The following is a 17,079-nucleotide window of genomic DNA, read 5'->3' as shown; positions in this document are numbered from 1 at the left end:
AACCAACTAAGAAATTCCTAAGTCATCAATATATCTAAAAGCATTTGCAGACACATTTTTAGGTTTGAAGTGCTTCTGCATAGGTTATACACAATGTTCACACATGTTAGGCCATACATAGGCTAGCGTTTAAGCTCCGCCTTGGCAGAATTTTCAAGGTGAATCATAAATTCGCAGCATTTCTGTTTCCCATGCTCAGCCCTCTACCACATATGGAATGCGCTGTATTCCCAAAGCTTTCACAATAAGTGTTGTCAAAAGTTGAGACCATGTTTCCATTAGCTTTGCATTACGTTTACATTAAATATATGGGTAGAATCATTTAACTTACTCATGATGACATGTCCATAAGGGGGGCCTCCCCCATGATTCAGTGGTAGCGTCATTGGCTTGTAATCAAGGGGTCCCGGGTTCGATACCCGGTGGAGGCACAAGTGGTTCGGATCCCACTTTAAACTGTAGGTCCAGTCTCGATTAGCCTTAATGTGCATAAAGTGGACTTAAAACAGCAACTCAAACAAACAGACATGTCCATAATTGTCATAAAAAGGCATATCGCAATAGACAATGCATTTTAAAAATAAAATTACATGAAACTCAAATGTTAATGATAGCTTTCAAACACAAATGCCACAGTTGTATTTTATAGGTTACAGTACAGCATATTATTATATTTTGTTGTCTTGTTGATAGTGTTGTTCTGAATTATCAGTTTATATACTGTTAATGGCTTTAACAATACTGCTAATACCACTAAAAATAAAACCTTGGAAGAAATTTCTTTGTAAATTATCTACGTGTGTTAAGCAATTTGAGAAAACAACAATTCTAACTTTTTTGTCCTTTTTTTAACTTTGAAGTTAAATAAAAAGACTTAAAATGTTTCATTTAAAGATAAGAGAGTTAATAGTCCTCCAGTAATTGTTGCAGAAAACTTAAACCACAATATTTTTAAGACTTTCACATGGGGCTTATTTGATACTTCAAAATCTCAAGTCATGTTAAGTTGGTTTTCATAAAGTCAAATGAGAATGAAAAAATCATCACATATTCATAGCAACTTCCTTTCTGAACATTATGTTCCCAATCATGTTAAACCAGAGATATTTAATATTTTTACAACTTTTATATCCATCATATTTTTTTGGTGGGAAATGTACATTGTGACCTTTCATCTCATGTCTTTTAGTCCAGCAAAAACATTTTAATTTTTACTGTTATTATTTTTTTAAAAAAAGTTCCAGGTGTGACCACTCAAAGTTCTGGTGTGTAACCTGTGATAAAACCACATTAATTAACTCCATTTATTACCGTATTACTCACCTAATACTTCAACTGAACAATATCAAGGGGGGAAAAGAACCTCCCCAACTCATAAATTTTAGTAATAACCAAATTTATTTATGAAAATTACAAATTTATTTTGTATTGCTTATATACTCAAGTCTTAAGGTAAAAATACAACTTTTATCACATTTTTCACTTCTGTTTGTTGATCTGCATTCTTAAAGCTATTCCTAAACTCATTCAAGGACATGTAAGTATCAAATTAGTAGTGTTCCGCACTACTATAAATCAAAAACTTAAGTCTAATGCTGTTTAAATAGTATTAAGACTAATTTTACTTTTTGAAGTGGTAGGATCACTTTGCCATGGATTGGCCCCTCAGTAATGGCATTTTTCACATCCTTCCAGGAATTTAACTGTCTGTCCCTCAATAGCTTGGTTAATTATTTTTTTAAGTGCACTTTTATGTACAGAGAGGCTAATTGGGACTGAACCTACAGTTTGAAATGAGATCCGAACCACTGGGTGTCTTCACCGTGTATCAAACTCAGGACACCTTGATTACAAGGCAAATATATTATCACTATATCATCAGGGAGGCCCCTCGAGTGGTGTTTCATGGAACAAAATGGTGATAATCGGATGGCACAAGTTCCAGGCTATGGTAGTATTTCCAGGCTATTGAAGTCAACAATTGTCTTCCAGACCAATCGTGAGCTTAGACATGGAACATTTTCACACTGCATGAGGACCATCATTCTATTTACCATTGCTGGGTAACACTGGAACAGAACATTGTGCACTTACTGCATCTGGTTGGCATATTGGATCCAATCAATCGTTCACCATGTGGTAAAAGCTTCCAATGGATAAGACCATCTAAGTTCCACCACACACCTGTCTCCATCAGACCATCGCCGACGCCAGAAGCCAAGGGCCAGGACAACAAGCAAGGGAGTGAGTAGCATTCAAAGTAACATCCTTCATCTGCACCATTTAGGGTAGATGTGGTTCAGTGAGACCCAAACTAAAATCTTACTTATTTTACTGAGCTACATCCCAGCATGACTCGATCCCGTTCCATACCCGATGTCAGACTACAATATGTATCATTTGAGAAGATTATACCATGTGGGAAAGTCACTTTTTCACCAAATATGGGTGATTCTATGGTGCAGTGATTAACTTCTCACTCAATGGAGTGATGGGCACATTTCATTTAGTCTCTTTCCTAGTATGTTTTTTTTTTATTTCTTAACCTGTAGTAACATTAAATGCATGCATAAAAATATTTTTTTAAAAAACTCCTTCAATATCATAAAGTATTACCCAGATTTGTCTTGCCATTGCAATTATTAAATCATTGAAGTTTATATGAACTGGGCTATGTAACAATATAAGTTTCTTCTTAATTTGTCATTTCCTTTGTACTTAAACAAAGACACTGCTTAATAGTAACACATTTCAAGGGGCATTGCACTGATGAAATAGCCATTTTGGTTGAGGAGTAAGTCGAGTGTTAGGATAACTCTTGCATGAACATGTGTGTTTCTTCACAAATTTCATCTAGTTCCACTAAGCCTCATCATTTAGAATTTACATTATATAACAATTTCCAAACCCAAAGCTTGTGTATTGCACATTATGTTTCACAGCATTAGGTGGATATTTCATCATTTCAATATATAACACGTATCTTTGGGTTATATTAAATTTTCCAGTTAGTGCACAAACTAATTGATCAGTGGTTTGGAAACCACCTAAATATTTACATGCATCCAGTTTGAATTAGGTAATCTATAGAAACCACAACAAACACTGGAACATGTATTCTTTGTTTCTCTAAAACATAAAACATAAAACATAATCTAAACAATAATCAAAATGGAATTTACCATTCTTCCCCCTACAGTTGTAATTTAACTATATTTCTTCCTTGTATTTATTCTGTGAATGACTGTTTTCAGAAAAAATGATAATAACTTGTATTTAATGTAACCATTTTTCACACTTCACTTGGAAGTTGAAGAAGCAGGACCTTAGAAACAAGAAAAATGAAATGACAATAATATTCTCTGAGTGTAGTAACTTTTACTATAGTTCTAAATATTCCAATAAAACTTGTTTAATTAGCATGTTTCTTCCCGTCCCTTTGTGAGTTATTGAAAGAGCGACAGGAGCAGTTCCCATTTCAACCATCTTGCGTTATCATAAACATAAGCCTCTTATTTAAAATTAATATAATACTCTAGCATTAATATAATACTAAGTTAATTTTGCTATTCTATTTATTTAGTTACATTTCTCAATGTATTCATATTTCATAAATTTTAGACTTTTAAATATAATATACTAGCTAGTGTTGCCCGAGTAGTTATTTATTCCAATCTTCTATTAGCCTAGAAAATAATGAATTCTAACTACAGTGTAAAATGTAACTAATTTTATTTCATCGTGAATGCCACCAATTAGCTTAGAGACTCCAAAAACTATGCATTCGACACTAATGTAAGTCATTTGTAGCATTTTATTTTTCACCCCCTCTCTCCCCCATGCCAATAGGTCATGCACTTGAAGTTGAACTGTATTGGGATTGTCATGAAAACTATGGATTCCATTCGCAACACAGTCTAAATGTTAGACAACATTAGAAACACTATCATTGTGCCAGATTACATAGAGTGACGGATGTCTGTTTGTGTGGAAGTTAATATCGGTCGTTCTTGATTATTTTTACATATGACCTGTTCCCACCCCAGCTCTAGGGGTGCCAGGGGTGTCTTACCTGAAAATATTCTTTCCAGATTGCAAGTGACACGTGTACCAAGTTTGGTTGAAATTGCTCCAGGTGTTCGAGAGTTATGCCGGAACAAACATATATACACACCCACACACACACACACTCCCACACACAAACACCCACACACATACATTCCTTTATAACGGGTGCGGCAACATAACTTCCTTATTTCAGAATGCAATAAAACCCATGTGATGAATTAGAATTGTTTAATGTTTTATTTTACACTGGAGGTACATATCTAAAGTTATGTTTCACACAGTTTTGAAAATCACATCAGGGAGGTGATGAACCCCATTGTCCATACACTGAAGAAGCCGATATCTGGCGTTCTTCATGACCCGAACCAGCATATCAGCGGGAATGTTGGCAATTTCTTGAAGGATGTTGTCGTTCAGGTCTTGGAGGGTCCTTGAAAAAGTAACATAAACGCAGGATTTTTTTAAAAAAAAAACACAAAAAAATTGCAAGGGGTAAATCGGGGGAGCAGGCTGGCCACTCCAAAGTCCAAGGCCAGATGCATGTTTGCGTGCAGAACAGCGTGGTTGATTGCAAGATTGAAGCTCTCACTGCCTCAATGTTCTCTCGTGATCGGATGGGCCGAGGGGCTCCTGTTCTTCATCTTGTCGCACTCGTGGTCTGTCTGAACGTAGTGACTGAGGTAACAATTGATTCCCGGTCCAGGACAGGGCCCAACAGGGCTACATGAAAGTGCTTTCGGAAGGTGCACTGGGTTGCGATAACAGAACATCCGTTCGTAAAGTAGGCCTCGACGGCAAACGCACGCTCCTCACTGTTCCAACGCATGCTGGCAACTGACCGGGACGCAAACGAAACTTCAGACTCGCGCCTGTCAAACAAGACCTCTCCCGCCCCGCTACAACCTCTACAGGCTGCATGGCATGCATTTCAAAAAAGAAAGTTACTTTGCCGCACCCTGTATATATATATATATATAGATTTATGCAAACTAATCAAAAGGTTTTGCACCTTTTTTTATAATATTGTGAACATAAACCTAATTTATACTAATATTTTTTTCGCAGATCTGTTTTGTACACTAACTCTTTTACTCTCAGACCTTTGAAGGGAAAAGGCAATTATTCTGTTTTCATCGTTTATGATTTACTAAGGTTTATCTTGTTCACTGCTGTTAGTTTAGAGTTTATAGCAGCACTCAAAGTAAGATGGGTGTTATGCCAGCCCCATAGTTAGATTAACTTACATAAACTTCCACCAGCTGGATTATAAAAGGTAAACATCCCCTAGTCCTTTCCCCCTCCTAAGATCTAGAGAGAAATTTCAAAGAGCCAAAAGTTAGAAACTGTAGAAGGATAAAAGAAAGAGGAGAAATCTTAAAGGAGGCCAAGACTCACAGAGGGCCATAGAGCCAACTAAGTGAGTGAGTGAATGTCACATTCAGAATGCACAGAAAGAGGTACACAAATTATGTTCATTCATCCATTGCACTAGGTATGTTCCAAAATGAAGAGCCATGTCATTCTTTTATTTCTAGTTAGTAGCATGGTGAAACATACGTACTCAGTAGGTTATATTGAAGTTACTGAATATAATGCGCATCTATTTATGTCACATTAGATGTTTCATATACTTCCTTTAACCTTCAACTAGATCAAATGTAAATTGAATCCAATCAGTGACATGTCTAAGCAGGGGTTTGTGGGGATCATAACTTCCTTTTAGTTGCAACATTCCTGAAATGATAGAACATCAAATGCTGGAAGAGATAACGAAACACAAGACTAATTTCTAAAGAAAGAAGACATAATCCAATTACATGGTCATATGCATAACCTATACAAAAATCCTGAACATGCCACTGATTCTAATTGAATGTCTAGTTCCAATAAAGGTGTAAGTGTTCTTACACTGCTTTCTGGAAGGTGAACATTTATAATCTTCAAGTGTGTACAATCATCCAGTTCAAACTTCATCTACAGCATTTTGTGGAGAAATGTTGGTAGATATCAACTACACCTTCCTTGCATGGAAATGGTACATGTTTAGTTATGGCTGTCACAGATAATGTATGCTACAGACATAGAATCATGGAATATATCAAGAATTTTAAAGATATTTCAAGTTGTGAAAGATCTGAAATATATTCAGAAAATATTAAAAAGAAGAGAAGTAATGGTAAAGATTACAATCATTAAGTGATAAAAATGTACACATCAAGTATGTTCCAAGAAGAAATGTAGTGCCAATATATGTCATTTCTGACAAAAGGACATTACTTATCTTTTTGGCAATAATAGTTCAAGGCACATTTCTTTATGGCTGTGGTGAGGCAATGGAAATAGAAGAGACAAAACTAGAGTGAAGAGAAAATCATGCAAATTGATTTTGTATCCTCTATAAAGACTCCTGTAATAAGTACCACAGTTTGTAAATGCTCTATTCTTCGTCTTTTGCATATCTCACAGCAGAGAATTAACACAGTGTAGAAGTTTGTATCAAGCATCAGTCAGAGAATGTCAGTGTCTAAGTTAATTATTAGACTTGTCCACTTATTGAAAACAAATTTAGTTACTATAAATGTGTATGTTGCAGAAATTACAAACCTTCCCGCAATTCAAACATGGCATATGCTTGTCAGGAATATACAGGGTTAGCATAAATGATTCATTCGTTTTGAAAAGGCTATATTTTCAAAATTATTACACGTACACACATGAAAGATAGATGAAAAGAACCACAAACTCACCAAGTTTGTATTGTGTATTCCAGGTGGCAGCACGAGATCATTATCTTTTTCTATTATCTATTATTTCGCTGCCAAGTTGATATTCAGCGATGGAGCAACGTTCCACTTATCCGGGAACGTGAATCGCCATTATGTGCGATTCTGGGGCACGGAAAACCCACGTGCAGTCATGACAGTTGAAAGAGATTTGCCAAAGGTGAATGTTTTCTGTGCAGTGTCACAAACAAAGATGTATGGGCAGTTTTTTTTCTTCGCTGAGCAAACTGTGGCCGGTAAATGTTACCTGGATATGTTGCAGTTGTGGTTGTTCCTGCAATTCAGTGCTGACTTCAGGGATTTTGTCTTCCAACAAGATGGGGCACCCCCTCATTGGAACATCCCACTTCGTGACTACCTATACGATGAACTTCCGCATCGCTGGATTGGGCGTATTTGTGAGGATGACCTAGCTTTGTTCCCCTGGCCTCCCAGATCTCGTGATTTAACACCCTGCAACTTCTTCCTGTGGGGGTACGTTAAGGACTTTGTTTACGTACCCCCACTACCGCAATCCTTAGTCGAGCTCAAAGAACGCATCAGTTCTGCAGATCAGACCATTGACAGGACTATGCTACAAAATGTATGGAATGAGCTCGAGTATCGTCTGGACGTGTGTCGTGTAACCAAACGGGCACATATCGAACATTTGTAGAGGGTGTATAAACTTGGTGAGTTTGTGGTTCTTTTCATATATCTTTCATGTGTGTACGTGTAATACTTTTGAAAATATAGCCTTTTCAAAACGAATGAATCATTTATGCTAGCCCTATTCTATAAATCTGATATTAAAGTTGTTCATGTCATAAATAAGTATAGAAACAAATGATCCCAAGAATTGTGTAAACTTTATTAAAATATCAATTTTGCACTTATAACATTCTTACAACACCTCCAATTATAAATGAGAGTTCATTGTTGATACATAATAATAGGTGTAATTGTTGTAAATTGTTCAGGTACTATGGAAGTAACAGAGATTGAAACTACTTGCACATACCAGGGAGTGAAGCATTAGCTCTACATAATTAGTCGATAATCACTCCACATGGCATGCAGACATCTCAGTTTCAATTAACAGAGCCAAAGCAATTGCAGCAGCCCATGGTTAGTTGGAGGTTAGTGTAGTATGTATTGCATGTTAAACATTGAAGTTTGATGAACGTAAGTTAAAGACTAAATTTAAGCCCTCCAGGTTGTACTGTCACCACACAGTAAAGTATATCATACAGATGAACATAGTGTAATATCTACCTGTCAGTTTGCAGAATGAACTTTACAAGTCTCAATTTGACTGACAGCCAAATTTCTTCTGAAATGAAAATAGGAAATTCTTATTAATTTTGGGATTTTAGAAAATTAAAATGGAAATAAAAGAGGCCAGTTGGCTCTACTTTACTAGAGACGCATAGTACACGTAGACCTAATCACTTTACATAGCATATGTATGTATCAATTCCCAATGATGTACTAAAGCTTTGTTCCTGGACAAAAGTGTGATAAAATCAGCCAATAAGTCATGTATAATCTGATATGCCATTGCATCATAAAACTGTATCATTTTATAACCGATTGTTCACATAAGATGATACAATCAATTGGTATACAGTGAGGTCTTATATTTGTTGTCTGTGCTATTTCTATCCTGAGCTACACTCTGAACAGTGTGGTGTAGAAGTGACTTATAAGTGAGCACTGCAGTGAAAATCCAGCACTAGTCGTGCCTTGTGGAGATTTCAAGACGAAAGACAACAAAAGCTGTTATTCTTACAGTAAAGAAAGTGTGTGGGCTGTAGTACAAGATATAACCTGCAAGCATGGAAATTGTTGATACTCATAGAAATTGAGTCTCAAGGTGGTGTTGTTACATACAGGAAATCAGTTTTCACTCATTCCAGGTGGGCATAATATACAGGGTGTTTCTAAAGGTTGTTTACAACGCTTAGGAGGTGATTCCTCACATGAAAACAAGCAAAAAGTGTGAGTTCCATTTTTACGACTGAGGCTTCGTTTCCGAGATAGAAGCCTCGCAATAGGTGACAAAGTGAACGTCACATCTAACTGGAACAAATACTATCACAGATAGAGAGGCGGTTCCAAGGGAATCATAAAGGAATCGTATGTGCTCAGTCCTGAAGTCACTATGAAAAGTTCACTGCACGCATGCGCAATGGAGTCCTCAAAGGAATTGGGGATTTCCAGCAAGAACAATGCATGGAAAAGGTATGTAACGCAGCAAGAAGGACCGTGACAATGAGAAATGCGTTAAAGACAACACATCGCGACCTCAAACATCAAAACATGAGCACGGAACACAAAATCCGAAAAGTTGAGCACGGTTGCATACCCCGGTTACACGTCAGGAATGAACGAATCATGTCATGTGGCATACGAGAGACACATTACTCCACCAGGAGGAGAGAAAGAAAAACACAATATCAGATGATTACGACAACGTGTATTTTTACACGCGACAATAAACACACACACACACAACAAACAACAGATGCTACAATGTCTTACGCACAGACAGTGCGTGTCACTGTACACCAACTGAAGATGTCACTTTCACCACACAAAGGGGGTGGGGAGCAATACCAAGAGCGTTCGCACGCGATCACTTTAAATTAAAAGAGACCAGTTTTGGAAGCCCTGCGCAGGCAAGTCTGGCTCTTGTAGTCTACGTTTGACCTTCATGACTGCTGTACCTGTGAGAGGAACTCGAAAGGTTGGTTCTCTCCGACAGTCATGCCAGTCGTGTTGCAGCAGGTGCTGGGAAATGATCAACAGTTCGCTCTAGGTTGTCATACGCATTGAAGAGTACTAGCATGTTGTATTGAAAGAAGTTGACGTGGTGGAGTGGGCAAGTCAAGTATCGCAACAATTGGTCTGTGGTGTTCGTACGGTGATACGGCCAATTTGTGCAGTGTGCTAGTGTTAAACAAAAATGATACTTTGCAGTTCCAGCTCCTTATTACACAGATGGCTGCGTATACCACCCAGCAGCTAGCAGACATGCATCTCATGTATGGGGAGGCACGTGGTAATAGCAGTGAGGCAAGGCGTCTTTATGGAGAACGCTTTCCACATAGACGTTTACCGTCTCACGCCTTCTTTCAGGTAGTGGACAGTAGACTGCATGAAACAGGGTCAGTTTTACCACTGCGGCAAGAAGTTGGAAGACCCCGAAGTGTACGCACACATCAGTTTGCAGAAGATGTGTTAACAGCGGTCGCAGAACATCCTGGCACCAGTAAGCGCATGCTCGCTCGGGCACAAAACACGTCTCATGTGAATGTTTGGCAAGTGTTGTCAGAGGAAGGAATGCACCCTTTTAAACTGCAGAAAGTACAAGAACTGTTACCTCGTGGCTTTCACCCTCGTATGGAGTTTTGCCAATGGTTGTTGCATCAGCTGGACATAAACTCTCACTTCGGGGCAAAGGTATTGTGGACAGATGAAACCATTTTCACCAGAATGGATGTCTTCAATAGTAGAAACAGTCATGTCTGGGACTTTGACAACCCACATGCACTTTTTGTGGCCCATCACGAGCACAGGTTTTCAGTAAATGTGTGGTGCGGGATGGTACATGATCATTTAATTGGACCATATATTCTCCCTGTTCGCCTGAATGGTCACACATTTCTTGCATTTCTCAGTGAGGTTCTACTAGAACTGTTGGAGACCGTACCTTTGGCCCTGCGGCAAGAAATTTGGTACCAACACGATGGGGCACCATCTCATTTCGATCGTAATGTACGACATTTCCTGCATGACGTGTTTTGCAATAGGTTCATTGGTAGGGATGAGCCTGCGCCTTGGCCACCGAGGTCGCCAGATCTCAACCCTCGTTTTTTTTTCTTCTGGGGAGAAATGAAAACCCTCGTATACGACACACTTGTCACATCAGCGGAGGACCTCGTTGCTCGCATCAACGTCGCCGCCGAGACAGTAGCAGATACACCTGGCTTGTCTGCTCGTACTCGACAATCCTTGATTTGTCGCTGTCATCTCTGCGTAGAAGTGAACGGCAGACATTTTGAAAACCGTCTGTGATTATTGCCCTCGGCAAATCCCAGTGAGAACATTCTTGGTATTGCTCCCCACCCCCTTTGTGTGGTGAAAGTGACATCTTCAGTTGGTGTACAGTGACACGCACTGTCTGTGCGTAAGACATTGTAGCATCTGTTGTTTGTTGTGTGTGTGTGTGTTTGTTGTCGCGTGTAAAAATACACGTTGTCGTAATCATCTGATATTGTGTTTTTCTTTCTCTCCTCCTGGTGGAGTAATGTGTCTCTCGTATGCCACATGACATGATTCGTTCATTCCTGACGTGTAACCGGGGTATGCAACCGTGCTCAACTTTTCGGATTTTGTGTTCTGTGCTCATGTTTTGATGTTTGAGGTCGCGATGTGTTGTCTTTAACGCATTTCTCATTGTCACGGTCCTTCTTGCTGCGTTACATACCTTTTCCATGCATTGTTCTTGCTGGAAATCCCCAATTCCTTTGAGGACTCCATTGCGCATGCGTGCAGTGAACTTTTCATAGTGACTTCAGGACTGAGCACATACGATTCCTTTATGATTCCCTTGGAACCGCCTCTCTATCTGTGATAGTATTTGTTCCAGTTAGATGTGACATTCACTTTGTCACCTATTGCGAGGCTTCTATCTCGGAAACGAAGCCTCAGTCGTAAAAATGGAACTCACACTTTTTGCTTGTTTTCGTGTGAGAAATCACCTCCCAAGCGTTGTAAACGACCTTTAGAAACACCCTGTATATATGAAAGAAACATGTCACAACTTAAAACAACTGCTGAATGTTTACAATACAGAAAGTTGTCATATCTGTGGTGACTGCGTTATTTGGATATGCAGCTGAGATATACTAAATACTCCTGTTTTCCATGTGACTGGGACAGCTGGGTAAAGATGTTGCATAATGAGAAGAGAGACTGGTCTGCAAGAAAATCTCTGGAGGTTGTAGAAATGCACAAATTCCTTCTACCGTCTCTACCTTAGAACTGTATCTGAAGAAGAACTTTGTCAAAGCCATTGACCACAGTGTGGCTGCTTTCAAGTAGCTGGATGATAAATTCTCTCTTCTTAGCGAGGCTAACATTAAAGAGGGATTTTTTGTTGGTCCTCAGATCTGATATCTCTTCAATGAAGAGAAGTTTGACAGCATACTACAGGGTGATGAGAAGAAAACTTTGGGCAAAACTTACTTGGAAATGTCAGGGCAGGAAACTAGAAATAACTGATTGGTCCAAAATGATACACATGATCCATTTCCACTTAGATTTCTTACCCAATAAATCTGGCAATGTTAGTGATGAGCATGGGGAATATTTGCATCAGGCAATCGCATCGATGAAGGAAATGTACCAGGGAAAGTGTACCACTTCTATGCTGGTGGACTACTGTTGGATGATACCTAGGGAAAATACTCAGCAGCACACAAGCGACAAGCAAAGTGATAGCGGAAGTAGAAGTGGACAACAATGAATCATCATCTTCTTCTTCTAAATTGGCGCAACAACTCTTTATGAGTTGTGGCCTGCTCAACAATTTTCTTCCATTTAATTCTATCCTTGGAATCCTTCCAATTTGAAATCATCATTATTGTAATATCATTTCTAACATCATCTTCACATCTAACTTTAGGTCTACCTAATGGCCTCTTGACAAATGGTTTCAATTTATATATCTTCTTGGCTATTCTCTGATTTGACAATCGTTTGATATGCCCTAACCAGCTTAGTCTTTGGGCTTTTATGAATCCTATTATATTCTTATGCTTAATCAACTTGTCTAGCTCATCATTTGTTTTTATTCTCGAAGAGCCATTGCTCATTTTGGAGGGGCCAAATATTTTTCTTAATATTCTCCTTTCAAATATTAGTAGCTTTTGTATTAGGCTATCTTTCAGGACCCATGTTTAACAGACATATGTTGTTACTGGTCTAATAATTGTCCAATATAACGTAAGTTTAGATTTTTTTTGAGAAGAGATTATTTTGTACTAATTTTTAATTTGCATAGAAAGCCTGGTTTCCTGCTATAATTCTTTCTCTTATTTCTTCTTATATTAAATGTTGGTATTCACAATTGAGCCTAAGAATTTAAAACATTCAATATTACCAAGACTCATTGTGTCTGTTATTAGTTTATTTTCTTTACTTGGTTTCCTCCCTCATTTAATATATTTTGTTTTACTTTCATTTACTATTAGACCATATTTTATTGCCTCATTTTTCAACATCATGAATGTATCTAACATGATCTGCTATGTTCTTGACATTATCAATATATCATCAGCATAGAGACAGCTGTTTTAATCTGGCAGAGAGATTACTTCTTATTTCAAGTTTGGTGATCATCACATCCATTACGATGCTGAATAGAAGTGTTGACAAATGGTCACCTTGTTTCACTCCGGATTTTACATCAAACTGATCAGTAATATCATATTTAATTTTCAATTTTGCTCTAGTATTCTGCAATGTAATGTGGATCAGGTTTACTAGTTTTACTGGAATGTTAAAGTGTAATAGGCATTCAGTGATTGATGATAATTTAATAGATTAATAGAATGAAATGCATGGGTATAATCTATGAACACAATATATAGCTCAATATTAAATTCGTGACATTTTTCATATATCTGTCGTATCATGTAAATATTGTTTATGGTTGATCGGTTAGATCTAAAGCCGATTTGATATTCACCAATTTGATTTTTTACAAACTCATTTAGTCTGTTGTACAATAAGATAGTATAAATTTTATACATTGCATTTAACAGAGTTATTGGTCTATAATTATTACAGTCTTTACGATCACCTTTCATAAATACAGGACAAATTATTCCTTCCAGCTTGTAATCTGGGATCTGCTTACTTTTCCATATTTTAAGTATAAGATCATGACTTTTTTTTTCTTTAAGGTTCGTCCACCAATTTTAATTAGTTCTGCTGAGATATTGTCTGGGTCTCTAGCTTTATTACTCTTTAGCTTATTTATTATGGTATTAATTTCAGTAAATATTCGGACATCAGTTTCTTCATAATTTATCTGATTTACATTTCTTAGATAGGTATTGTCATGTGTTTCTTCATTGTTTAATATATCGCTAAAATATTGTTTCCATCTTTCTAATACTAATTTCTTTTCTGAAATTAATTTTCCTTGTTTATCTTTACATAGTGGGATCGTTGAATTTTCTTCTTTGTTAAAAAATTCATTTCTTTATAGAATTTTCTAGTTTCATTTTTCCTATTTCATTCTTCAATTTCTTTAATTTTATTATTTATCCATTCTTTCTTTTTTTCTTTTACAGATCTTTGTGGCATTTTTCCTCTCTTGTAAGTAATCTTCTTGGTTTGCTCTGGTTCTGTTTAGGCATTTCATTCTTGCTTTATTCTTCTCATCTGTAGCTAATCTACATTCTTTGTCCCACCATTCATTGAATGTTCTCTTTTCTTGGGGTTGGAATACTTCATTAGCTGCTTCAAGTATTTTTTCCTTAATGTTTTGCCATTCTATGTTAGTATACTGTGACTCATCTCTTTCTTCTAGAACATAGATTGTTCCTGTTCCATTTTATTAGTTGAATCTGCTGGTGTTTAATTCCTATTAGTTTTTGTTTTATTTCCTGGTGGACTAAGAATATCGATATGTATATTTTTATGTTGAAATATTGTGCTAATCATTATCATGTTATGGCTAGCTGAATATTCACATATTCACACCATTCTTTTTACATTCATTGTGTAGAGAGTGGTTGCCTGTTATTTATTAGTACGTATTTTCATGTCCCACTTTGCATTCATATCTCCTAATGTTATTGTGATATCATGTCTGGGTGTATGATCTTGTATCAACTGTAAGTTTTCATATAATTAACTTTTATCTTAATCAGATGGGTCTTCCGTAGGGGTGTGAACACTTATTAAAGAAAGACTATGAAATTTGCCCTTGATTCTAGGTTTACAGATCCTGTTGTTGTGAGGTGTGAAGCTAAATACTTTTTTCCAGATTTCCTTTTGTACCACAAATCCAGTTCCTAAGTGACCTATTTTTTCGCTATTGCAGTTATAGTATACAGAATAGTCTTTCTTCTTTATGTGTCCATAGGCTTTCCATCTAATTTTTTTGAATGGCTACTATTTGGAGTGCAGATATAAATATTTCTTCAGCAATTTCTTGCATTTTACCTGGTTTCAGCATTGTAAGTATGTTCCAGGTTCCAATTTTAATTATATCTCTTTTATTCCTTTTAACTCGCCTTGCTTGTCATAGGTACACCAGTCCATGGAAAAGAGTATATAGATCTTGCTCAGGATAGAGACAGATGGAAGGCCTGTGTTGCTGCAGCCATGAACCTTCGGGTTTAAGAAGGCTAGAAAGTTAGTTAGTAATTGTTTTCATAAACCGTAACAAATTTTAAATTTTCATTGTTATTTTCTCATTCGGCAACTCAAAATCTATAAAAATTTACTTTTTATTTCAGGAGCAAAAGGTTAAATTTGTTGCATAGTTGAAACAGAGTTTTTTCAAGCTGCCCACAGCACAAAATACACTAATGTACAGGCAACCTCTTGTGAATGCATAGTACACAACATGAATTACAACAAGAAATGGAAATATGATCATTCAAATAAAGCTAACTTATATATTCATGATAATTGCTTGTGTGCAATTTGTTTGCAAGAAAATTTTCAGCAGAAAGTAACTGTTTAAGTTACATACAGTTACAATTGAATTATCAGAAATTGTAACTGAGTTACTCTTTAAAATCAGTAACTGTAACTTTAACCGTAACTCATACACATTTTGAAGGAAGTAACTGTACCAGTTACTTTTTAAAATTAAATCTCCAAACAGTGCACAATATGCATTATGCAGACTTTAAAAATTTCTCTTTTGCAGTTAAAATTTTAATCACAAATATTTTATTTTGTTGGACAACAGTGGAACTGGAAATATGAACCTGATCTCTTTTACTGCAGACAATGAAGTTTTGATAAAGTTGAAGCAACAATAAAATGTTTAGCAGCTGGGCAACAGCGATTCAGTTTAATTTATAACAATAAAAGAGTGCAGTTCTGTGATTCTGTAGTTTTTCAGTTCTGATTCGTCAAAAACGAGTGACATTTGGACGAAAAGAATTAGTGGTTCTCAATCCCAAAAAACTGACAAGAAGCCAAAGCAATGCAAGAAATTTGAGATGGTCAGAAGGAATCATAAATCGATGTGCTGTTTAAAGGATGGACACAGCAAGCTTTCTCTGGTTTCAATATGTATCAGAGGATTAGAATAATGGAGAAAATATGGTGAGTAGTACTGATCATAGAGGTGCACTCGCCTGTTATATTTCCAAAATTGACATTTCAAAAATTAGTATGAATAATAATGAGGTAGAATCAATCACATGAGTTGATCCCAATGACTTAAATAAGGTGGTAAATAGTACTTGCTTTGGGAATTTTCATGCCAACTACAGAGCACTCTTTCTCACTGCTTAGGAGACTTAAGAATATCTACAATTATCTCTCTTACTTCACTTTCTGCCACATTGCACTAATTGTGAAGATGAAGATGAGTGATGATAAGGTAAAAGTAATGAACAGACACTTGCAGAGAACACCCATGCCCAGCCCAGGATTCGAACCCAGGGTCTTTGAAAATGTGATCGACAAACATTGGAGGAAATACTTTGGTGTGTTCAATATGCATGTAATATTATCATTATTATTACACAAAAGTATCATCAAGATAAGTGTTTATTGGTGGTGTACTATAGTCATTTCAAAACAGGGGGCGGCCAAGTTTTCTTCTACCTAATTGTACCAAGTAGCTAAATTTGGTCCTACATATACAGGGTTGGGCAAGGAAAACCAGCCTGCCTTATCTTGTCAGACATTTTCAAACTATTATTTCTTCTACATTCGCCCATTCCACTACTCTTCCCATCTGGCCATGTTACATCACCCCTTCCCACCGTATCTGCATCTGTTCTTGTTTTTGTAGCACATTAATTTAGGAGAAAGTTTTGCTTGCTTGCTTTATCGTGGCTCACACCGCCTATCCTTTGTAGTTTCTAGCCATCGGGACTGCTTTATTTGATCCGACTTCTTCTTGTCTCCTGTCGTTATTCCTTATGGCACCTGCACAAAACACTTTCACTTTCACTCCTGATTTTCACTATGGGAGGGTATC

The sequence above is a fragment of the Lepisma saccharinum genome, chromosome 17 (genome assembly GCF_977018435.1).
Source record: "Lepisma saccharinum chromosome 17, izLepSacc3.1, whole genome shotgun sequence".
Lineage (NCBI taxonomy): Eukaryota > Metazoa > Arthropoda > Insecta > Zygentoma > Lepismatidae > Lepisma > Lepisma saccharinum.
The sequence above is the reverse complement of the archived record's forward strand: the minus strand, read 5'-3'. Positions refer to the sequence as shown.